Here is a 24,734-nt window from a genome sequence, read left to right on the forward strand (position 1 = left end):
AGTGGACCCGGCCTTATTTGGCCACTGTGTCAATCTGCTTTGACGTCAGGTCCCTTACTTTCCATTTTTTCAAAGGCAAAAAAAAAAAAGAACTCCTGGGGTCATTATTTCTAACATGCTCTTCTCTCAGGTAAAGAAACTGAATCTCTGAAGAAGGAAAGGAATTGCCCAAGGTCACATAGGTATGAGTCACTGTGTCCACTGATGTCCCATGTTCTTTAGATTTTCTTCCAGTTATAAAGATAGCAGTGGGAGGTGGGCCAGGAACAAAATAGAATTCAGAACTTTCTGGTTCTTGAAGGGATGGTCCAATTTGTCAACAAGGGACTGCTAGATCGAGTGGGCAGGATCTAGCACAGAGGACACAGGGTGGCAGTATCGTGGCTTTTTGTGGTCCAGTCTATTGGGCCAGGGATCCAGAGACAGTGATTCAACCTATGAAGAGGACAAAATGGCAAATATGGGGTAAGGGGTCAGCAGGAAGTGTCTGGAACCCATCTCCAGCCAGATGGGTAGTCTGCAGGCCTGAACTCCATTCCCGGCAAGGACCTGGGAGGCACAACCAGGAAATCCAGGCCAAAGATGGTATCTGATCCAAGGCAGTAAGACAGGGGCTGCTAATAGTTTGCACCAGTATGGAAGTGCTCATGGAGAGGCAGGAAGGGTGATCAGCTGAGAGAAAGGGGGTTAGAATAGACTGAGCAGGAGAGGCAGGAGGAAAATGCCATCTGGGATGGATTCAGAGGGAGAATCAAGTATCCATTGCAAAGTGGACATCAGGAAAGGCTTTGGACGGGAGGGCAGGAGAGAGGAGCAGATGAGCCTAAGGAAGGGTCTTGCCAGCACAGAGCACCCCCAAAGAGCTGTGGGAGGCTTTATAGGGTGTTGTCACCCGGCACGGAGACCACTGGGCCCTGTTGGGACTGTTGGTGCCCTGATTCCTGATCGATATAGGAATCAAGCACAGTAAGGCTTGTCTTGCCCACTGACTGCCAGTCAGCCCAGGGGAGGATGTCTTTGGGGCTGGACGGGTGGGGGATGTAGGGATATTATCACCAAAGTGATCTCTAGGAACCCAGGGATACCCACCGTCCCATTCCTGGTGCCTCTAAGCAGACAGCCAAGAGGTGCTAAGCCTCACCACATCATCCCCAGCTCCGGGGCTGGGAGGCCAGCAAGCAAACAAACAAACCACCCACAAATGTGTCCCCATGCCCCAGGGTCAGCGTGCAGCAGTGGCTACACCTGCTTTGGCAAATCAGTTACTTTGAAGCCCAGCCTGATGCAAAGAGAGCATGCAGTAGCCAGGGACAAAATAGGGGGGCTTAATGATGTGAAATAGCTCTGTGTGTAATCTGGGTGCGCTACAAGGGCTGCTGAGAGCCTCTAAAAGCTTTCCTGGGCCGGCCTGCCTCTGAGCTGGGCCCATTATGTTGTTTGCTGCCTTGTGATCAGGATGAAGCCAGCCCTTGCCGGCCTGGCTCCAGTCACATTGCTCCTTTTTCCCAGTGCCAGGCCCCCACGGGGCCCCCACCATGGGTCAGTGGGCACAAGGCCAATAGACCCGGCAATTCTTAGATAAATCAATTAGTATAAATGAGCTTAGTGATGTACAATGCCCTTGCTCCACTGCGTGCCTTCTGAACTATTAGTTCTCCGGAGAAGATTAATTACGGGAGCGCCATGCTAATGCTCTTTTAATGGAATCTGTTATTTAAGTTTAAGAAGAGCAGGTATTGAATGGATGGGAGTTAGATACCTCTCATGTGCATCCCAAATCAGGGGCGATGGATGGAGCAAACATCCAGATAGACCTGTTGAAGTATCGGGGGAGATCCATGAACACACGGATCCCTACAGAAGGTTGCCCTGGGTCGCCCAAGTTTCTCCCCCGAGGCACTGATGTGTCGGAGGCTTAACTAAGCCAGGGACAGGTATCATCCGCACCTTATACTTGGTGGCCTCTGGAGCTCAGAGAGCTGACAACACTTTCCCAGAGGAGCACAGCCAGGAAAGGAGCAGGAGCTGCAGAGCAGAGAACCAAGAGGGGTCTGCACCAGGTCTCAGGAACTGTAGCAGTCTCCTGGGCACCCAGCTGACACCCCTCTGTCCTCCCTACCCCCTACCTCTCTCTTGCTCTGGGTACCCAGACTTCTTTTCCTCATGGCACTTTGACCACCTGTCAGGATTTCCTGGTGCCCGGGGGTTGGTATTCACTGGCTGCAATGTTGATGGGCTGGGATGTCCATAGGCTGAGTCATCTCCCTGCCTCTGGAAGTTCAGGAGGGCAGGGCAGGGCCCCCCTCCCCTCCTGCTTACCAGCACAGGCAGGCACTCACACTGCATATGGTCTCACTGCAGGCGGGCTGAGAGAGGCTGGGGGCACGGGGGGAGTGGGGTGGGGGAGGTGTCCCCGTGACATGGCGGGCTCCACAGCCGTGTTCTCCTTTGCCAGGGTTCAGTAAACAAATGTAAGGTTGGTTACAAATTATTTCTGCCATCTTTCATACAAAGCAGTGAACAGCTGGCTGAGCTACAATATATCAATTGTATAAATTCCGAGGGCATTTTCATGTTTCAATCTCCTTATGTATTTCTAGCTGACCAAACTTGTTCAAATTGTCATTAGCTGCAATCCCATCAGCTGGCTCATCGGGGAGAAGGCAGCGGCTGGGCTTTAACTCCTGGGGAGCCAGGGAGGGGATGGGAGCTCCGAGGGAAAGCTGCTGGCGCTGCTCTCGGCCCTCACCCCTGTCTTTTCCATGGGGGTCTGTTTGTCCACCTCTGCCCAATTTCTCTATCTGGTCATATCGTCCCCATGCAGGACCGTAAGGTAAATCTGCACCCTGATGTCTGGGTGGCGGGAGCCACGTTAACACCGTCTCTCTGCACGTTCGCTATGACAGGGGGAAAGGGGGTGTAGGGAAGAGGGGGCTCAAAGTCAAAACATTATAATCCAGTTTATAATTCAGCTGAGTAAGGGGAGAAAGAAAACATTCGATGCTCTTTCCTGCTGTAGCCAAAATTTGTTCGTTCCTTATATAAGAGGCAGAGGCCAGAACACCGCAGACAGCCCCAGTTCCTGAATATATAAATGAATGAATGAATGAATGAATGAATTAGATGAGCACACTCAATCTGGAACCCCACCACTGGCTTCCATCATGCTTCTGTTGTTGTAGTCTAGGGCCAATCCTAACCACTCTGAGCCTTAGAGATCCCATTTTTAACTCAAGCAAAACATTGTGGGGGGCAGGGGTTCCATGGTCCCTCACCCAACAATTCCCCATGGGGGCAGAATGCCTCAGGGCTCTCAGGACCATGCACGGACTGGCCACGGTCGATGGAGAAGTGACAGCAGCTGAGACAGAGATTCTGTTTAATTCATGGTGATGCGAGCTCTGGTTTGTCCTGCCCGATAAGAAGATGATTCACCGCCCAGTGCTAGAGCCCCAGAGCCTGCTTTCCTCCAACACTGCATACCCGCCTGCCTCTGGGGTAGAGACAGAGCTCCGACCCACAGGCCCAGAAAGGGAAATGTGGTCCCTTTTCTGAAGACAAGAAAGGCATGTCTGAAGGAGAGCACAGCACTGGCAGAGAGCTGCCCGGAGGGGGCATAAGAAGTGAGCCCAGGAAGCAGAACATTCGCCGGTGACTCAGGACAGGGAATGGCTGTTGGATTCTGTCCAGCCTGGCTTTAGGGATAATAGGTACTGGGGGACGTCCCAGTGTAGGATACCTGTCTTGCAGACCTGGAGCTGTGGGCTCGAGCCTCCACATGACCTCACAGGCTAAGAAGATCCTCTCAGCACCAGCATTTGGGGGTCCCAGTACCACAACCATGTGGGCGACCATCAGGGATGTCCCAATCAAGGGAACTCAAGGGAACGAGGGTGCACAGCCCCCAGCATGCCCCACAGCTGAGTGTGCAACTCCAGGTGAGACCTACGCTCGGGTGTGAGACCTCAGTGAGCCCCACAGTCAAGTGTGAGACCCCAGTGAGCCCCACAGCCAAGTGGGCAACCCCCGATCATTACCACAACAAATGTAAGGGGGAGACCTTTATTTATTTTCATTGAGATTTTGTGGTTTACAGGACTATTAATACTGGTCTGTCATGCACACAGTTCCAACCCCACACCTATCACCAGTCTACTCATATCCCTCCTGGTAAGGGAAAAAATTAATTAATGAATTTTCTTTTTAAGAACAGCAGTACACCCCTTAAAGGAGGTGTTCAGCCCAGGACCCTCCCAAACAGAGCCCTGGCAACGAAAACCTCCCGCAGTTCACAGTTGCCCCCATGCTCCCAGCCAGATCCCACTGCTCGGGACAAGCCTCATCCAGAAATTAATTTGCTGAAAAACTCATGTATGCAGATCTTGTAGCTCAAATCTCCAGGCTTTTGTGGAGTCAGGATGGACCACCTCCCCCCATCTCCACATATTCCCAGAAGACTTCGTCGTCACACACACACACACACACACACACACACCAAAGCTGCCACCCAATTAAAACTTTATTTATTTATTTATTTATTTTTGCTTTTTTTGAGTCACATTTGGTGATGCTCGGGGGTTACTCCTGGCTCTGCACTCAGGAATCACTCCTGGCGGTGCTCAGGGGACCATATGGGATGCCAAGGATCGAACCCAGGTCGGCCATGTGCAGAGCAAATGCCCTACCCACTGTACCTGCCCCTGCCCCCCAGATTAAAATTTTAATTTTAACTCCACCCACTTAAAATTTCTGAACTTTCTGAAGTGACATTTCAAACTCTACAACGCTGATAAACCAGATTGGATGGGATGTAATGTACAAGGCAACCAATCTTGATTAACAAAAAAATATAAACACAGAAGCCGTAACCTACAAAAATATTTTAGCAATCTCTTATACAAGAACTTAATGGCTTCAAGGTGAGATACAGCAATCTTCACTAACTTTCTTCTAAGGAATTATATTTTTATCATTTTCTTAGCAAATTCTTGATAACAAGCAATATTAAGTAAATGCTTGAGGTCCTGTGATGGGGGTAGGCTTGGGAAAGGGATGGTTGGGAAAATTGGAGACAACGGTGGAAGGAAGGTTTAATGGTGGTGGGATTGGTGTTGGAATATTGAATCCCTATAACAAATCATCACCACCACCATGCTGGATCCAGACCCACAGCAGCTATAAGATTATTAATGCATTTTGTTGTCAGCTCCTAAATGTGGCATCAGTGATGGACAGTTGCTCTTCTTGTTTGACAAATGAGAAAATCGGGGCTCCTAGAAAATGCCAGGCTTCCTCCACAAAGAGTGGAAGGGCCGGATTTTGTCTCTCTTGAAGCCCACATTCTTTTCTTTTCACTTCCAGTATCACACTCAGGGCCTGGTGCCTGCTAGGCCCTTTCCACAGCCCAGAGCCTGTGTGCCCATGTCCCCAGTGCCCCTGCTTCTTCTCGGGGGTGAGCACTCCAGATGCCAATCTGGTCATAGACAGTGGGGCTCCACCCTCCCACCCTTCATCACTATGCCTCCTCAGGGGTTCAGCTTTCTAGGGCTCTGAGTCTTCAACTTCTTCTTAGTGAGAGCCAGCAAAGGCACCAGACCCTAGGACCTTTGTGCCACCTTGCAGGGGTGCCCTGACCCCAGAAGGGTGATGGAGTGGTAATGAAAAACAGTAGCCAAGAAAGTGGTTGGGGGGGAGACATCTAGTTAGAGGGGTCAGAAAACCGAAGGCCTTAGAGAAGCACCCCAAGGCCCCAGTTGTATTGCTCCTACCACCTCCACAGCCTCAGCAGTCCTCAAGTTCACCACAGCTCCTATTCCTGCCCACCTGTGCCCCATGCTTGAAGCCAGCAAGCTGCTCACCTTACCCACCCCGCCTCCCCACTGGGAAAGGGGCTCAGGGGAGGACCCACGGAGCCAGAGCAACCAACTCGGCTCCAGCCCCTGCTCTGCTGTGTATTCCGCTGACCTTCGTGCCCTCCTCAACTCCAGCTTTCACACCACAGACCAGAAACCCTGATACATCACCCACCAAACATCTCCGTTGCATGCGCACCTGGGGTCCACATTTCACATCCTTATTCACCAGTACCACTGTCATTTCTTTATTCGTACAAATGGGGGAGTTCCGTGTTTCACATGACTTCTTTTGGCTACTAAGCCTATCCCCTGGCATCAAGCACTAAGAAACAGCCATCACTCCCGCAAGCACCACCCTTTCCCAGCACAGCTCAGAGTCGGCGGCTGGCCCCCAGAGAAGAGGGGGCACAGGAGCTTCCCAGCAACCCCAGACTCCCCGTTCACCGTCTTTTCCCCTCAGTTCAGCCTGCAGCACTTGAAGCCCAGACCTGACATGCGGGAGGCGGTGGGTGGAGAGAGGGTGTGTGCGCAGGTCGTGCAAGCCCCCTCAGCGCTGATCTCTCGGCTCTAGGGCCCAGGCCCCTGCAGAATGGTCCCTTCTGCATCACACGGACCCCTGCCCCCACTGCCCTGGAGGGGGATCCACAGAGAAGAAAACCACCTTGTCTAGAAGGGGGGGGGGCTCCCCTCCCACCTCCTGCTCGAATTTAGGTCACCTAGCACAGGGTCACTGAGACAGGTCAACAGGATGAGCACCCGGCCTGACACAGAGATGCCCATTCACCACTTTGCAGCAGAGGCTTGAGAGCAGCAATAACCCCCGTTCCCCTCCCCCACCAGGATCTGACTCGGCTCCCCTGACATGCTCCCCATCTCCGTGCAAATTGGGAGCACTCCACGGTAATCCCGCCCGCCCGTGCCCAGCCTCAGCAAGCTCGGAATAAAAGAGCTGACTCTGAGTCACGGCACTCTCGCCCCGCGCCCCATCCCCCCAGCGCTCTCCCCGAGCATTGGGAGCATCTGTGAGGAGAGGAGAAGCCTAGGACCCCCCTCCTGAGTCCCTGGCCTCGTGGGGGTCTGCCCCTGTGCAGGACTCCTGTAAAACTGATTCCCAGCATTTATGGTGACCTCGGGGCAGTCAGCCTAGGGTCCCCATACTCCTCACAACAGTTCCAGCCAGGGAGGAGTTGGGGCCCAGGTTTCAGATAAAGAACAGAGCTGGGGGTGCTGGCAGGTGGTGTGATAAACATAACCAGCCTTCCTCACTGCACCCTGCTTCCTCCCTGCTCACTGAACCCTGCTCCCTCCCTGTTCACTGCACCCTGCTCCCTCCCTGCTCACTGCACCCTGCTCCCTCCCTGCTCACTGCACCCTGCTCCCTCCCTGCTCACTGCACCCAACTCCCTCCCTGTTCACTGCACCCTGTTTCCTCCCTGCCCCTGCCCTGCTCCCGGCACCCTGCTCCCTGACCACGCACCCCTGTGGACACTGGTTCTTTATGTCCCAAAATAGGGCCACTTGTGTGTTTTAGGCTCCAACTTTGAGTTTCTCCTCCAACAGACCCAACGGGGAGTATGAGATGAGCTGCAAATGATGTGCCCAGGCAATAGAGCAGGAAATCCACTGTGGGAGGGAGCTCCACTTCTCAGCCCTCCCAGCAGCCCCCAAGCAGCAGTTTCCTCAAGGAACCGGAACCACCCAGAGATTCCACCCCCCAGCCCCCCTCGCCTGGAGATCCACCTGCACCTCACCCGCCTGCTTCCCACATGCTGTTGCCAACAGGTTCTCGCTTCCGGTTTCCCACTTCCCACTTCCCGGTGGTAGCCCCCTCACAGATGCTGAATTCCAAATGCGGCAAAAAATAAATATTTCAAGGCTCTGTGGCCTGAGTCACCGCAGTTTGGTCGCAGCTAATGCTCTGCAGCTGGCCCTGCCCACGGGCCTGCTTAGCATGCAATTAAGATGCAAAATACATCCCTCAAAAGCTCCCCTCCGGGCCCATTGCTTCTCCCTTCCAGGCCCTGGTGGATTAAGAAGATTCAGGAACAGTGGGGAGGCGCTTCCCCCACCACCCTGATTGGCTCCACTTCCAGGCTGGGTTTATGGGCTTGGCGCCGAGCCTGGCCTCAGGATGGGCCTCTGTTCCTCACAGCCCCCTCTCCCAGCTCCCTGCACACCACCTCCCACACCGCAGTCCACTCCAGCCTGAAGAAGGCGGACTGGAGTCCCCTTTAGACCCTTCAAGGCTGCTCACTGACCTCAGTCTATAGCCCAAGCTTCTTGAAATGACCGCTTCTTGAAATTTCACACTCCAGGGCCCCTCCTGAGCCTGCTTTATTTCCCACCACCCCCTAGGCACAGGTGCCTCCCTGCAATTCCTGAGCATTCCCAGCTTTTTTTCCTGCCACAGGACCTTTGCACAGTCTTTCCTCTTTTTCTGCTCCCTGAACACCCAGTTCCTGCTGTTTCTCCATTCCTGCTGTACCCCTTCCTAGAAGCCTCTGAGAACACCTTGCAGAAGGAAGATTTGAGTGGCAGGTTTTCTGTGGCACAGGAACCTCATGCAGATGGCAGAAACACAGAGGTATTTGCAGGGAGCAGGTCCAGGAAGGTCCAAGCAGCACCACACCACACATGAGGCCATTGGAGGATGCTGGATGTGAAGAGTGAACCTGGAGGAATGAACATTCAGCCCAGAATGTCCCATCACCTGGGACATGCTCGGGTCCAGGCTCAGGGAATCAGCACCTCAGCATTCGCGCACCCTTCCCTGGACTGAGGTCTGGAGGAGGAACTGGAGCCAGAGGAAAGGGAAAGACTTGCTGCCCACTGGGGGGCTCTGAACACCCCTATCTCTAGTCAGGCGGGAACTAAGCAGAGGAGTAAAATGAAAAGGAACCTCCCATTTCACCCCCCACAGGCTGGGTGGAGGTTGAGGGAGTACAGGGTGGGCCTGAGGGAGGGGTGAGGCGGGAGAGTTGCCAGAAATGGTTTAACAGACCAGCCGCCACTTCCAGCCCAGCTATTGCTGAGTTTGTGTGTGAGACTGGGTGAGTGTATGAGAGTGTGTGTATGTGAGTGAGTATATGTGTATGTGAGTGTGTGAAAGTATCGAGTCTGTGAGTGTAGTGAGTGTGCGAGAGTGTATGAATGTGTATACGATTGTGTGCATGTCAGTATGTGAGTGCATGTGAGTGTGTGTGCATGTCAGAGTCTGATCATGTATGTGAATGTGCCTGTGTGAGAGTGTGTGTGCATGTCAGAGTCTGATAATGTGTGTGAGTGAGAGCATGTGTGAGAGTGTGTGTGCATGTCAGTGCTATCACTTAATCACTTAAATCACTTAACTTCCCGTTAGTCGTCGATTTGCTCGAGCGGGCGCCAGTAACGTCTCCATTTGTCCCTGTCGCGTGCTAGTGTAGCCCAATGGCATCTCTTCGCTCCGGGAACATGGAGGGCCTCAAACCGATCGTTCATGATCTTGACAAAGAAGTCTGACCATCTGGTAGGTGGGCGGCCACGCGGTCTCTTGACATCCCGTGGAATCCAATCAGTAACAGCTCTAGTCCAACGGTCGTCTTTAAATCTCATTACGTGACCAGCCCATCTGATTTTCGACACCTTGGCATATGAGACAGCGTCCCTGATCCTTGATCGTCGACGGATGTCAGAACTCCAGATTCGTTCTCTCATTTGAGTGAAATGTGTTATTCCAAGCATAGCTCTTTCTATTCTTCTTTGGGAGACCTGAATGGCGTTCTCATCTTGTTTGCGTAGGGCCCAGGTCTCTGAGGCATATGTTAATGCAGGAAGAACAGTGGAATCAAAGAGATGTGCCCGGAGCCGGAGGTTCTTCGTCCTCTTAGCTATTTCTTCGACGTTCTTGAAGGCGTTCCAAGCCGCTCTCTTCCTCCTGCGCAGCTCGGGTGCCAGGTCATTTCTCATGTTGACCTCTCGACCTAGGTACACATAGCTGTTGCATTCGGAGATGGTCGTTCCATTGAGAGCGAATGGGGCGTCAGGAACAAGGCTGTTTCTCATAAACATTGTCTTCGTAAGATTCAGCTGTAGTCCTACCTTTCCACACTCACGGTCAAAGTCGGCCAGCATTTGTGCCGCTTGGCTGATGTTTGGTGTTATTAAAACAATGTCATCAGCAAAGCGGAGGTGGTGTAGTTGCCGACCATCTATCTTCACTCCCATTCCTTCCCATTCCAGTCGTCGCATGATGTTCTCGAGGGTGGCACTGAAGAGTTTCGGTGAAATGGTATCACCCTGCCGCACCCCTCTCTTGACATCAACGATCACTTCTTTGTAGAATGGTGAGATCCTGGTAGTGAATCCGCAATACAGCTCACGGAGGATCCTGATGTATTGGGCTTGAATGCCCTGATTGGCTAGGGCTTCAATGACCGCTTCCGTCTCAACAGAATCAAAGGCCTTCTTTAAATCAATGAACGTTAAGCAGAGCGGCATCTTGAACTCCCGAGAAACCTCAATGAGCTTGGTTACCGTGTGGATATGGTCGATGGTGCTGAATCCTTTGCGGAACCCTGCTTGCTCGCATGGTTGTCCTTCATCTAGTGTTCTGCCAATCCTATTCAGGATGACTCGAGTGAACAGCTTGTAGATGACAGACAATAGGCAGATCAGTACTCAGTGCTATCATGTATGTGAATATGTGAGTGTGAGTGTGTGAGAGCATATGTGACATATAATAATATTGTGAGAGTGTAAGAGGATGTGTGTATGTCAGGGTGTGAGAGTGTGAGTATGTGTGATCAAGTGATAGTGTGAGTATGTGTGTGTCAGTGTGAGTATATAAGAGTGCATGATTGGGGGCTGGAGCAATAGCACAGTGGGTAGGGCATTTGCCTTTCACGCATCCAACCTGGGTTCAATTCTCAGCATCCCATATGGTCCCCTGAGCAGTGCCAGGAGTAATTCCCGAGTGCAGAGCCAGGAGTAACCCCTGTGCATTGCCAAGTATGACCCAAAAAGCTAAAAAGCCAAAAAAAAAAAAAGTGCATTTTGGGTATGTCAGAGTGTATGTATGTGAACGTGTGTGTATGTCAGGATGCGATTGTGTGGATGTATGTGAGTGTGTATGTGTAAGTATGTCAGAGAGAGTGTGAGTGGGTATAGGGGCATGATCATGTATAGAGTGTGTGATAATGTGTGCATATGACTGTGTAATAGTGAGTTTGTATGTCAGATTATCAGAGTGCATGTATGTGAGTGTGGGAATGTGTGTATGTCAGGGTGTGATAATGAGAGTGTTTGTGAGTGTGTGTATGTGAGAGTGTGTGCCTTTGAGTGTGTATATGAGTGTGTATGTCAGTGTGTGAGAGTGTGCGTATGTAAGTGTAAGAGCATGTGTAAGTGTCAGTGCGGGTGTGTGTGTATGTGAGTGGGAGCATGTGTAGGGTCAGTGTGAGTCTGTGTATGCAAGTGTGGGAGCATGTGTAGGGTCAGTGTGGGTGCTGGTGGCCCTGTCTTGGCAGGTCAGTTCAGCGTACACATGTGAGCCTGCACATCTGGGGCTCAATGAGCAGCGCCACACCACACATGGCCCTTTGAACAAACGGGTCAGCATCACCTACAATTGGCTCATGCAGTCCACACCAGCTTGGCAATTCCATGGGACTGTGGGAAAGAGGGATTCCTGAACCGGGTGCCAGGACACAGGCTGTGCCCTGACCTTGTGCCCTGGGGGATCTTTAGCAACACTGACCAGTTTTCCCTCCTGTTACGGGGCGCCCCTCAGCATCGCTTCCTGCAGGCCTCTCTTCATGCTGCCATGGTCCAGGCCCCTGTGTTAGCTCCAATTAGGTGCATCTCACATACCCTGTCCCTCCCCAGCCATCCAGGCGTGACCATGGGACACTGCTGCCCCCTCCTGCTTCCCAGAGGAGATCAGCCAAGTGTCCCCTACAGACGCCCTGTAGTGGGGCTTCCAGAAGCCTCTGGGAAGGGAAGAGGGCCCCAAGGCTTGGAAAGCACATCTCTTTGTGTCTCCTGAACATGGGCACTGGATTCCACAAGACCAGCCCCCTACTCACCTGGGTCTCAACACTCACTCCAATGTCTTCTATAAAATGGGTATATGACAGCCACCTCCTGTAGGAGGTCACAGACACCTTGTCTGTGGATCCACAGGGTCTTCCCAGATGCCACCAGGGTGGAGGACGTGCCTGAGTTCATCGGGAGAAGAGGTGATAGCACCACACACAGGTAAGATGATGCCAGGGGCCACTGGGGAGAGGTGTGGGGGCACTAGGGCTTCAGCTCTAGGGGGAAGGGGTCTAGAGATTGAGCTGTGGGCCTGATCCTCAATTTCCCCAGGAGCACCAGCTCCCCAAGGAGACGCAGGGCAGAAACCCAATTGCAGACCAAGTTCTTGAGAGAGTGTGAGGTGACCAGGGAGTGTAAATGCCACACCGTGAGGGTAATGCTAAGCTTTCTTTCCTGGTCACATGTGGAGGCCACTCACAACATCTTGTGGCCAGGCAAGGAAATGGCACTCAGAGACATGGTGTGTGACTGGGTTGGGGGGAGAAGGGGCCTTCGCAAAAGGTGGAGGATACTTACAGGAGTAAGTGGCCTCAGAAGCCCAGGAACCAGCCCTTGGTGTTCCCTAAGTGTAAAGGTGGCAGCACAGAGAGTACCCTACCAGTTACATCAGCAGGTGCCTCTTCTGGTCCCGTCTAGAATCCTGAACTAGCACTGGGGTCACTGGTGGGAGGAAGGGGCGTGATGAAAAGCAGGAGTCTTGCAGGGTCTCCAGAGCACGTGCAGGCCAAGGCTCTGTTGACTGGGCTCCCCTTCCACACCCCAGGAGTTGATGATGCACCTTGGTTTGGATCAGTGAAAGTGTAGCCCAAAGTCAAACAGTTTGATTCAGAAACCGGTTCCATGACTCAGTCATGTGGCCAAGGACAGGTTATCTAGCCTGGCCATGACTCACCCTTCTCATCTGTAAAATGGGGAGTGGAGCACCCCCACCCCCAGGGCTGTAGGAAGGATTTGACGGGTTCATGGGAGTTCAACCGCATGAGCTGCCAGCATTCCTGCAAGGCTGTGATCTGAATCGCCCACCTCCCCCACCCCCAACACATACACTTGTGCGCCACAAATTCCAACCCATGCATTTTCCCATGGAGCATGCACTTACGTGGTGCAGGCATGTACACATGAGCACGCGCACTCACACACACACACACACACACACACACACACACACACACATAGCGATGCTGCTTGGCTGGCCCAGGTGGCCTCAAGCTCAGAGCTGGGTGCTAATCCTTAGCACTCCCCCAGAACTTGGAAGACAAGATCAGCTGCTCGAAGGTAGAACTTCTCTGCCCTCCCAGCCTGGACTCCTGAGCCCTCGCAGCTCTGGCTTCTTCCTCTCCCTCTCCCTCCCCCGCTCCCCTGCCTCCAGGGACCCTCAGAGAGCAAGGGGAGACTCAGCACCAAGCAGGACTTGGTCTGCAGCTTCCTGGACTGTGACTTGGAGACCCTTCTCTCTGCATCCCCACCCACCAGGCTGGGGCTCGTGGCCTGCCCAGGAGGGCCATCGTCCCTCATCCCTCGTCCCTCGTTCAACAGGGACACAGGGACTGAGAGGAAATCTGCTCCCCCTGTCCTCAGGGACTGGGCGTTCCAGGGCTCCAGCTCTCTGGCCCAGCTCTGACCACTGTCCTCCCAGGCTGCTGCCCCTCCCAGGACGCTGCAGCGGTCAAGGCCCCGGGCCTCAGCTTTCACACAGCTTCTGTGCCCTCCTCCCTCAGGCCACTGCCCCCTTGTAGCCCAGCTCTCCAGCCCACCTGAGGAGAAAGGTCAAGTCTCTGGCTGCACAGGGCTTCCTGCCCTCCTCAGCACGGGCTCAGTGTCCTGGTGCTCTCAAAAGGTTCTCTGAGTCCCAGACAGACAGGTTGGAGGTCAGGTGCACCCAAGAGCATGCACGTGGGAATACCTATGGACGTCACCTGTGAGCACTCAGACAAGGACAAAGGCACGCACGCACACACACGCACACACACACACATGCGCGCACACACACGCACACACACATACACAAATATTCACATGTGCATTTATGCACACATGCATTCACACACTTATGCACCCATATATGCACACACATATACACACACATACACGCAAGCACATAGACACCCTTATACACACATGCATACACTGACACACATACATGCACAGATGCATGCATACACACTTATACACACATACATGCACACTCACACACACACATACACACTTGATTGCAGCTGTGAACACACTCCCCAGTGAGAACTGGGACAGTGCCCACTGCCCAGGAGCAGGGCTGGGTGACCCCACTAAACCCTACCAGAGGCATTACCTGCTTCTCCCATACGTGTGTCCCCAAGCAGGATCCAGAGAGACTGTGTACACCTGATAGAAGGGGCTGGTGCTTGAGGGGGTGGCCACCTCCTTCCAGACTCAGCCTTTGTTCTGAAATACCAGGAGTCCCAACCCCAAGCCCATGCTCAGAAGCTGCCTCTCTTGAAGAGGAACCACATGGGCCTGAACTCAGCCAGCAAGGTGCTATGACCACCCAGAGTCCTCCACGAGCCTCTGCAGGGCACTTACCCCAGCTCCCTGCCGGCTCCCCTGCTGGGGGTTCTGGGGACACAAGGAGAGTGGAGAGACAGCCAGGGAGGAGGCCAGCCCAGGCGAGCCAGGCTCTGGCCCGTGCATTTGGTGGCCTTCAGCACATTCCAACCCTCCAGGGAAGGCCTCAGTGTGCCCATCTGGGAAAGGACAAATGTCCACCTCACCGGCATGTCTCCAGCCGGGCTCCAGGCCAGGACCCAATGGGAGGGAGGAAATTTCTAGTGAGGAAGTGACTGCCTGAGCTCCTGCCACAGTCCCTGCCATAGGCAAGAGACTGTGACCTGTCCTGGGTTCCACCCCAGGCTCCGCTTCCTCTCGGTGGGCCCAGGAGGAAGACCTAACACTCGCCTTCCTCCCTCAGTGCAGACAACACATGGGAAGTGGTCCCTGGGCCCCCAAGCTTCCCAGAGCTCATGGCGACCATGTTGCCTGCCCCAGAGAACCAGACTTGGTTTCCTCTGGGACCAAATCATCCACACAAGCCTCTCCAGGGCCCCATTTCACCCAAATGGAATCTTCCAGAAGCTGAGTGAGGGGACAACTATCTCCCTGAATTGGAAGAATTTGGGTCACACGGTGGAAACCCTAGCAACCAGCCTCAGAGGGATGGGGTGGGGGGCCCTGGCTGCCACTTCCCAGCATCTCCACGGTGGTCGTCTAGACAACAGGATGAGGACACCCCCAGCCCAACCCTCCCCTCTCCCTGAGGCCCACCTGAGCGTCTCTGCTGAGGCAGACTGGGGATGTATCCACTGGCCAAGACTGATTTAGTCTGTGCAACTCACAAAGCTCCTGCACCACCCCTGTCTGACCCGTTGGGGTGCCCCCACCCTGGATACCAGGACCCACAAGGCTGCAGCTGCACCCACAGCCCCTGGATCCCCCCACCCCACCCTCTAGGATCTGCCACTGGCTCCCTGATTGCTAATTTAGACTTTCCTGCCATCCCACGCAGGGGAATCAGGGGAAATCAAATTACCAAGTTATTCACTCTTTTTGTACAGCTGATGGGCTGATTAGCTGTCAATCACGGCCTGCATTAACATCTGACACTGTGTGCATAACAATTACCAGTCACATTAAGGAAACCTCTCCCTTTCTCTCTAAAGGGAGAGGGGAGGGGAGAGCTTTGAGGGAGGAGGAGGCAGAAGGAGGCACTGGAGAGAAGGAGGAAATTCAATCAGCATAATTAGCTCAATCAGCGGAGAACATCACTTCACCAAGTGAGCAGTGCTATCGCCACTGCCGCAGGCCCCTGACTGACCAGCTGCTCAGTAGCCTCTGCCCACCCTGCCTGGAGCAGGCAACTGGCCTCTCCTGCCTGCCATTGTGCCAGCCCAGACAGCCCTCCCTTCCTGCCAGTCATCCTCTTGGCCCCGCCTCCAGACGAGTCCTGCTCCAATCAGGAGGGCCCATTCCCACTGGCTGATCTGGGATTGGTTCTGAATGAAGAAGAGGGAATATAAGCACCCACGGTTCTAGCAGAGGCAGGTGAAGCAGAAAGGAAAGCAGGTGGGCTGTTGGGTCGGAGCTCCTTATGTTTTCCTTCCCACCCTGCTGTTCTTTCCTGGGGCCTCCCCTGCAAGTTCCCATCTTTACTCTCTAGCCCCTGGCAACCCTTCTGGGTGGTTCTGAGGCCTCCAGGCTGAATGACTGCTTCTTCACTTGGTGACTTGACTCTCCAGGCCGGAGTTTCAAGTCCATCTCCCATCCTTCCTTCCACTTGGACCCTCCCACTTTGTCATTTCCCCCAAATTGATGAGGAATGCTGGTGTGTCGTTGCCTCCAGCCCCCCCTGGGAATCTTGGTCTCCCCACCTGTACATGTGGAGCCCATCAGAGCCCCTGCAACCAAGCTTTCTGAGCCTTGCTCCAAGAAGGCTTCTCTTCACTTGTGCTGGTGGAGAGGTGAGTGCTGGGGGCGAGCCCCACTGTCGGGGCTGGGGGTGGGGGAGGCTTGCGGGCAGCAGCCACATTCCCCACGTCTTTGGGGGCTGCCCTGTGACTGAAGCACCACCAGCTGATTGGGCCCTTGGGATGAGCTGGGCTGCACTGGCCTGCCGGCTAATTGCCAAGAAGTCCTGTTGGCTGAAGTGTCGGGCAGGCGGCCTTCTTCCTTGTTTGCTTTCTTGTCACCAAGAACTGATCTCAAGAAGATTGACCTCAGTCTCATTGGCACTGCAATGGTCCAGTGAACAAGCCTGAGACAAGCCAAGCCAAGGACCCACAGCCATGTGGATGGTGGCCAGTAGGCAGAAGAGGGAGGTGGGGGTGGGGCTCAGGAGGTCTTGGGGAGAGGGGTCAGTAAACCTGAGTTCACCATGGATGTTTCTTATCACACATGTTTGGGTCATCTATGTTCCCAGCAATGACCGTGTTGGCTTGGCTCCCACTATAAAACACCACGGACTGGGTGCTTAGCCAGCAGAACTGTATTTACTTCTTTTCTCCCATTTCTGGAGGCTAGAAGTTCAAGGGTGAGTGGCTTTGGTTTTCACTGAGGCCTCCCTCCTTGGCTGCCAATGACCATCTTCTCTCTGTGTTCCATCATGATCTTTGCACCCACTGTCCACTGTAGCACTGTCCTCCCGTTGTACATCAATTTACTCAAACAGGTACCAGTAACATCTCCATTGTGAGACTTCTTGTTACTGTTTTTGGCATATCGAGTACGTCACGGGTAGCTTGCCAGGCTTTGCCGTGCGGGTCAGATACTCTCAGTAGTTTGCCAGGCTCTCTGAGAGGGATGGAAGAATCAAACCTGGGTCGGTCATGTGCAAGACAAATGCCCTAACTGCTATGCTATCGCTCCACCCACATTGCAAAGAAATGTCCATGTGTGTCACCTTCTCCAAGCACACCTTGGCCTGGGGACTCAGGGTAGAAGGGCACCTTGTAGCCACTGGCTAGCATCTGTGGATGCAGGAATTTTTCATCACCGTGGAAATTTCTGGAATTTGCACCCAGACTCATAGATGCCCAGACAGGTGCTGGTGCCAGTCAACACTTATCAGGCAAAAATGGAACCTGACACCAAACTAACCACCCATTCCTCCTCCAGTCCAGACCTTCTTTACTTCCCTATAAACCCACCCAAAACCCATGTTGGGCACAACTCCACTGACCTGTTTGGGGACCCGTGAACCTCACCCAGGCGCACTTCAATAAATCTATTTCAGCTTCACTCTTCTGGTCCTGGATTTTTCTTTCCATGAGCCTGTTCCCAGGCCTTTCCGTCAGGAACATAAAACCGTTATGTTTCATCTTAACCTAATCACCCCTTTAAAGACCCTATCCAAGGAGTCACAGTCTGGGGAGTAGGGCTCCAACAGTGAGTTCAGGAGGGGGTAGGAGGCGCAACCCACCCACAACACCCTTTGGGTTAATCCCGGCTTGTGGGTGGCAGTGACAGTGTGCAGTTAACACCTCTGCTGTTGGGGTCTCAGCAGTCAGCCTGAGACCCTAGCCAAATCCCCTGCCCTTGGAAACAGGAGCTGGCTCCGTTCACAAGGGCCCAGGGCCTTGTGCGGGCACTCCACCCAGAAAGGCACTCTGGTTGAGAGGATAGCGGGATGTAGGTCACACCCTTACCATCTGCCCATGTTAATACACCCAGCCCTGAAGGAGGGAAAGGTAAATCATCAACTAACATCTGTACTGAGCCTGTACAAACTGTGTGTACTGCCCTCAGAGATGTATGTATAAAACCCCCGTGCGAGAGCTAATAAATGGAGAGCTGCTTGACCTCCAGCTTTCCCCTATATCTCTGCGTGGTTCTTTCTCGATGGCATGGGGGCCCACAGTGCGCAGGAGGCTAGGGCAGAGGCTTCTCCCCATCCCACTCCCTCTCCTATAGGGCGGCTTGGGGGATCATACTCCAGTTTTCCAGGATGTACTGGCCAGGACCCTGACACTCTGCTGTACTTACCACCATGGCAGGCAGAGGTCTGAGGGTAGCATGATTATAGGCCCAACTCAGGAGGGATACCTGAGGGGCAGAGAGGTCAAGTAAGAGGCCAGGAAGCATGGGGACGGGTGCAACTGGGCTGCAGGCCCTGAGCCCTCACTCAGCACTGTAGTAGCAAGCTTCTCGGGGTCCTTGGAGACTCATAGGTAAGCAGACAACTCTCCTGGCCCAGGGTGCGGGTCTACCTCTGACCTCTGACCTCTGACCCAGCAGTCCCCATGATAGAGCCAGCTCAGGCAGTCTTGAACCTTCCCCAGCCATAGAGCCATACTGCAACGATCTCCCACCCCCCTTCCACATGGAATGGCCAGGAGTTGGCAGAACCTCTCAGCAGCCCACCTTCCCCAGCCCATGATACTGCACCAGGCACTGTACCCAGTGCTTTGCGGTCATTTCAGCCTGCATCAACCGAGGGTCCAGTATCCAGAATGATGCCCATTCTCTGCATCCCCCACAAAGATACCAGAGCCATTTTAGGGCTACAGGAACTAGTTTTCTTAGGTGTTTTAACTAAGTCATTCAAAAAGTTCTTCATGATTGCCTTCTAGGAGCTGGATGCTGCTCTGGGTGCCAGGGTTAAGGGGGAAGGGCAAGGGGACAACAGAAAGACCCCAGCCTGCTAGAAGCTTATGATCTCATGGGTTCTGGTGGAAAAACTAGTTTGGAAATCAAAAACTCAGAAAGCAGCGGGTAGTGATGAATGCAAAAATAGATAAGACCCGGCAATGGGTGGGAGGGTCTAACAAGGTGCAGCCACTTCAGATGGAGTAGTCAAGGGAAGACCTGAGGGGCTGGACAGAGAAACTGGGATCTCTATAAGAAGGATCCAGCATCCAGGGGACAGCACAAGTAAGGCAGAGAAAATGGGAGTGAGTGCAAAGGCCCTGAGGCCCGTTCACAGGGTCAAAGGAATGATAACTTGGCTAGAGCAGGGAGAAGAAGCTGCATCTGCCTTCAAACCCTCACCTCCTGAGTCTACCCCAGGGTCCAACATCACATCCGGTCAAGAGTGAAGCGACAGTTCCTCCCAGTGGCTAACCCTGACAGCTGCCTCCTAAACCTCTGTCTTGGCTGCTTTCAGTGGCGTTCAAGTCATATCTGAGCCCACTCGCAGCACGCCGCCTCTGGAAAAGCACCAGTCTACCCCAAGTCCAGGAGCCCCTGCTCCCATTTAGACAAACTTTCCCAGGCATTTAAGGGAGGGCAGGACACACAGGAAGAAACCCTACACTCCCTGAAAATACCACTTTGTTGTTTCTGACTCTTTGCCTCAAGGAGCTGTTAGAACAGGCATTTCTTGCCAAAGGTTCCCTTATGTTACTCCTTAAACTCACTCTTTAAACCCTGCCTGGCCCCTGTTTTGAAAACAAGAGCTGGAGAGCGAGCAAGAGAGAGAGAGAGAGAGAGAGAGAGAGAGAGACCCCTTCTCCCTTTATTCTATTTTCCCCTCTTTTCTTTTTCAGCTTCCAGTTGCAGTAAGGAAAGTAGAGAAAGCCTTTTCAGGAGTCAGGGTGCCTGGATTCTTGTGTCTAAATCCCCAGCGACCGCTGTCTCATGGGTCAGACAGATGAATCCATGCAGGAAGACGATGCACGCTCTAGTAAGTAAGTGACTGAGGAGCTGGGGGACTCCATTTATCATGCAGTCATTCAAAATACAGCCATTTGGATACATGCCCTATGCCAAGTGCAGGGCCAGGCACTGGGTGAAGCCTGGTTCAGGACATACAGCCCATTTTGAATGGGAATTCAAAACACAGGAGACGGAGTTGAGAAGTCCAAAAACGAGCCACGCCATAAAACCACTAGCACCTCTTGAAAGTGGGAGAGAGTGACAGAACTAGGGTTGCTGTGCTAACCTGGAGTTAACCCCATCAAAGGTGGCAGCAAAACCTGCCCAGATCCTGTCTGGCAGATGTGGTTGGTTGCTGTCCCAGAAGCAGCCTCAGGCAGAGAAACAGTGAGCAGTACCCTGTCTTCTCCCCACTAGTCTCCAGCCACTTGTCCCTGCCTAATTTTTGCCTACCCAACCCAAACTGGTGCTTCACCAGGAGTCTAGACAGCCTGAGGAGCCATACACATCCCCTGCCCCTCCAGTCCCCCTGTCCCATGTTGGAAAAAAAGGGAAGAGCAAGGCATGGATTTCAGCAAACAAGAAGGAAGGTGCTTGTAATGTTATAGAAGGGACGTTTAATAAGGGTTCTAAAGCGTGACTAGGAGCTCCCCATGTCAGAATGTAGAGGAGGTAGAAGAGAGAACAGGTTCAAAGGCAGAGACTGATTCTTGTTCAGCTAAAAGAAAAATGTTCTGTTTGCCAGGAGGATGGTCAAGCAAAATTAACAAGAAATCAAGAATTATCCTGAAGAACATTGAGGACTGGGCTCATGGGGATTGGACTATATTTTACAGGCAGCAGGGGACTCCACAGGGCAGTTTATTGGTAAAGAGTAGGGACAATTGACTGACTGACAATGGAGAAAAGGAGAGAAAGAGAAAGGAATCTGAGATATAGAGTGGCATCTAAATCCCTCTCCCTACCTTTTCTTCTTTGAGGATCACCTGTAGGAAGACTTCCGCTTACTTCCTAATAGCTAGTTTCCCTTTTCCCCATTGTTTCAGCATCTCCCCTTTCTAAAAATCACTGGAAATAAAATTAGGACTACATTTCCCAGCATCCTTTGCAGCTAACTAGCCTTGTGACTCAGTTCTAAACAGTGAGATAAAGGAAGTGCCATGTGATTGCTTTAGGGAGCCTTAAGAACTGCTGGCATCTGTCCTTTGAGCCAGCTTTGTCTCTCTTCCTCACTCCACTCCTTAGATGGGAGGTATGATGTGTGGAGTTCTGACCATTATTTTACATCTAAGATCTAACAGAACCTGGGTCACTGAGGGACTTAGTACAGCAAACTTGGCACCAATGTTGCAGTGCCTAGAGCAATGAAAAGGAAAGACATAGCTACTTGTTTAAGCCAGTGTTGTTTTATGTTTGTCACAACGAAAGCTCATTCATAAAGGATACAATAGTACATTGCGGGGCTATAATTTAAACATCTTATTTCATTTACTCCCCAACATCAAAGGATGTAGAACAAAGTTGATGTACCCAGTTTACAGATGAGGAGACTGAGGCTTGGGGAAATTAAGTGATTTGTCTAAAGTGAAACAATGAGCAGGTAGTGCAATGAGACTGAACTCTAGATCTTCAACTCCAAAGGTGCTATTTCCTCTGAGAAACCCTCTCTTTCTTCCCCAGATGTTTTCCATCTGCCCTCCCGCTTCGTTCAGCCTGACACATGCTCCCAGCAATAATAATGGTCTCAATAATAAGGATAATAATAAGAAGAACACCAAGGTTTGTTCTTTTGTAGAAGAGAACAACTTCCTATTATTTCTGCCAACAAATTAGTCTTAATTGCACCGTGGCATCATTAGCCTACATTTGGGAAAACACAGAAGGTGCCCAAAATGTCAAGAATATAATTTGATCAACAAAACATCTGAAAGACGAGGGGGGGGGGGTGTAGTTGATGCTTATAAAAAAAATACAACACTAGGCTGAATTTTATAATTCAGTCCTTTTAACTCTTCTCTTTGTAAAAGACAAATTACATCTTAGTGGCTTCTGGGCTTTGCCTGGCTGCACAGTCGTTGTGAGCTGCCATTGACACTTGGTGAGTTTGCTCCCTGCTGTCAGCTGGTGGGAGGCTCTTACTGCACAGAGAGGAAGAGGGTTATTTGAGCTAGTTCCCTAGCTTTCAGTCTTTGCCCCTCCACCGTCTAATCAACAGAGAGCAGTCAGATGTGGCTTTAAAAACCCTAGTCAGATCATGTCAGCCAATCTGCTCAAAACTTCCATATTCCCTATCCTTTTCTCTTCAAACGAAGCCAGAACACCATTGTCATAGCTTATCAGGCCCTGCCTGATCTGGTCCTTACCCATTTCTCTGCCCCTTCCATTCCCCCCTGCCCCGTCACCTCTCTGCCCTTTCCTTCCAAGAACTTGGCCCTAACACAATAGATACTCCTGCCCCGGGGTATTCACACTAGCTGATCCCTCATCTGAAATGTTCCCAAACCCAGATATCCACTGAACCCTCTCCCCCTTCTCAGCATGCAGAGACCGTCATCGCCTACCACAAAGCAGCCTCCCTTGCTGGCACTGATCTTCTTGTTCTGCCTGTTCCCCTTGAGTTGACCACTGCCTGCCACTATATTGGACATGCCCACAGTAAGAATTGTTACCGTCTTGTTCTCCTAGTAGAATGTAAGTTCCTTGAGGGTAGGGAATGTCTCTGGTTTGTTCCATCTTGACTTTCATACCGACAACAATGCACAATGCATGGAAGGTTCTCGGTAAGTACTTGTGGACTAAAAGGAAGGAGAGAACAAGAGTTAAAGAGGAATTAGAGACAGGAAAGAAGGTAGGGGAAGAAGAGAGAGAGGAGGGAGGGAGGGAGAAAGGAAAAGAGTGGCAGAGAAAGGCATCAGAGAGGACGGGGAATAAATTACTCTTAAGGACAAAACCAAATGAAGTTCATCCCAAGGGATTGGAGTTATGGAGCCTGGAAATGGCCCAGAGTCTCAAACGCTACCTTGCAAGCATATAGTAGAGAGTTCGATCCCCAGTGCCTCTCACATGTATCACATCCTGGCAGCTCTGCTCTTGTGCTGACAGCTCTTCTCTCTGTGAGCCCTGAGGCTGCAGGTGATTTCCGGGTGCACGACAGCCACCTGTGTGTGAGCACTGCAACTAGAAAACTAGAAAAATAAGTACGCAGGAGCATGGTTCTCCAGAGGGCACATGTGTGTGAACTCAAGAGTGGGACCCCAGAGAGCACTGCAGCCAAGGATGCAAGGCCTGAGACCTGATGTGTGACCCTGGAGGCTTGCAGTCTGATGTGTGAACCCCCCTCCCTAACCCAGCAGCATGACTCAAATGTGTGAGCCTCGAAATCAAGCACGTGTGTGATCCCTGGGCATGGAAGCAGCAGCAACAACCGAGGGACGAGAAAGGGGTGCAGGGAGAGAGAAGGGGTTAGACAAAGTGGCTGTGAGAGGTGTCAGGGTTGGGTGGGTGCGGGGAGGTGGCTGGTGGGAGCCCAGAGCTAGGGCTGATGTGAAGGCAGCTGCCCAGCGTCTGGCCCCATCAGAGACGCATTCTTTCCCCACTTTCTGCCTTTCTGTGGGAGCCACTGGAAGGGGGGAGGGAGCGGTGGTCTGGGACTGGGGAGGGTCTCGGTGGGGGAAGGGTAGGAGATGGTTCTTATCTCTTAACCTCCCCCCAAAGTTACAGGAGAAATCTGGAGTAGTGAATCATCCCTCTTTACAATCAAGCAGTTATTTAAAATGGAGAAAGGGAAAGAGACACAGAGAAAGCGAGGACGGGGGAGATTAGGGCCACCAGCTCTGCTCCAAATTCCCAGCAATCAGCCACTGAGACGCGTCTAATCTCACGATGAGCCGCTTTCCTGATTGAGGGCGCTAATTGCCAGGCTGACACAGCTTCCTGGGAAAGTACTCAGAGACAAAAACTGCCAAGTGCTACCACCACCAACAACAAAAATACATGCAGGCACTCGGGGAATGGCTCAGGACCCAGAGGTCTGCGCTGAGGGGATCCCACCCCAGCCAGCAAGAGGGCAGTATGCTCTAGAGGCCAGCCAAGACTGCCAGGAGACCCCGGGCTGGGGTGGGAGCAGGCAAATTGACCGAGAAACAGCAACTGCAGAGGCGTGCAGGGAAAAGTGACCTCTAATAACCTTTCCCTTTGGAGAAAGACTCAATGTCCTTTGTGGCCAGAGAAGCTCCATTAATAGGCACATACTCTACCCCAGGGGCCTTCGGCATTGCAGCCTGAGCTGTGCAACTCCTTTCTCTCACTGAGGGCTAGTTTCAGCTCTCTCCCCACGCAGAAGCCCAGGTTCTTTCTTGAACACATCTGTGTGTGTGTGTATGTGTGTATGTGCGTTTCCCCATTGTGTGTTTGCATGCGCACACACGTCTCCCTCTGCCTCTATCAATCTCCCCTGCTTCATAGTTTCCTAAATAAAACTATTTCACTATAAAGAAAGGAGGGAGGGAGTTAAGGAGGGAGGGAGGGACGGAGGGAAAGAAAGAAGAATGAAGGAAAAGGGGAAGAAAGAAGGGAAGAAGGGAGGGAAGAAAGAAACAAACAAAAAAGAAGGAAGGAAAGAGAGAGAGAGAAAGCCATACCCACATATCATCACTGCAGCCATGTAAGCTCACCTCACCTGCC

The sequence above is a fragment of the Sorex fumeus genome, unplaced genomic scaffold, assembly GCF_029834395.1.
Source record: "Sorex fumeus unplaced genomic scaffold, SorFum_2.1 ptg000047l, whole genome shotgun sequence".
NCBI classification, from domain to species: domain Eukaryota; kingdom Metazoa; phylum Chordata; class Mammalia; order Eulipotyphla; family Soricidae; genus Sorex; species Sorex fumeus.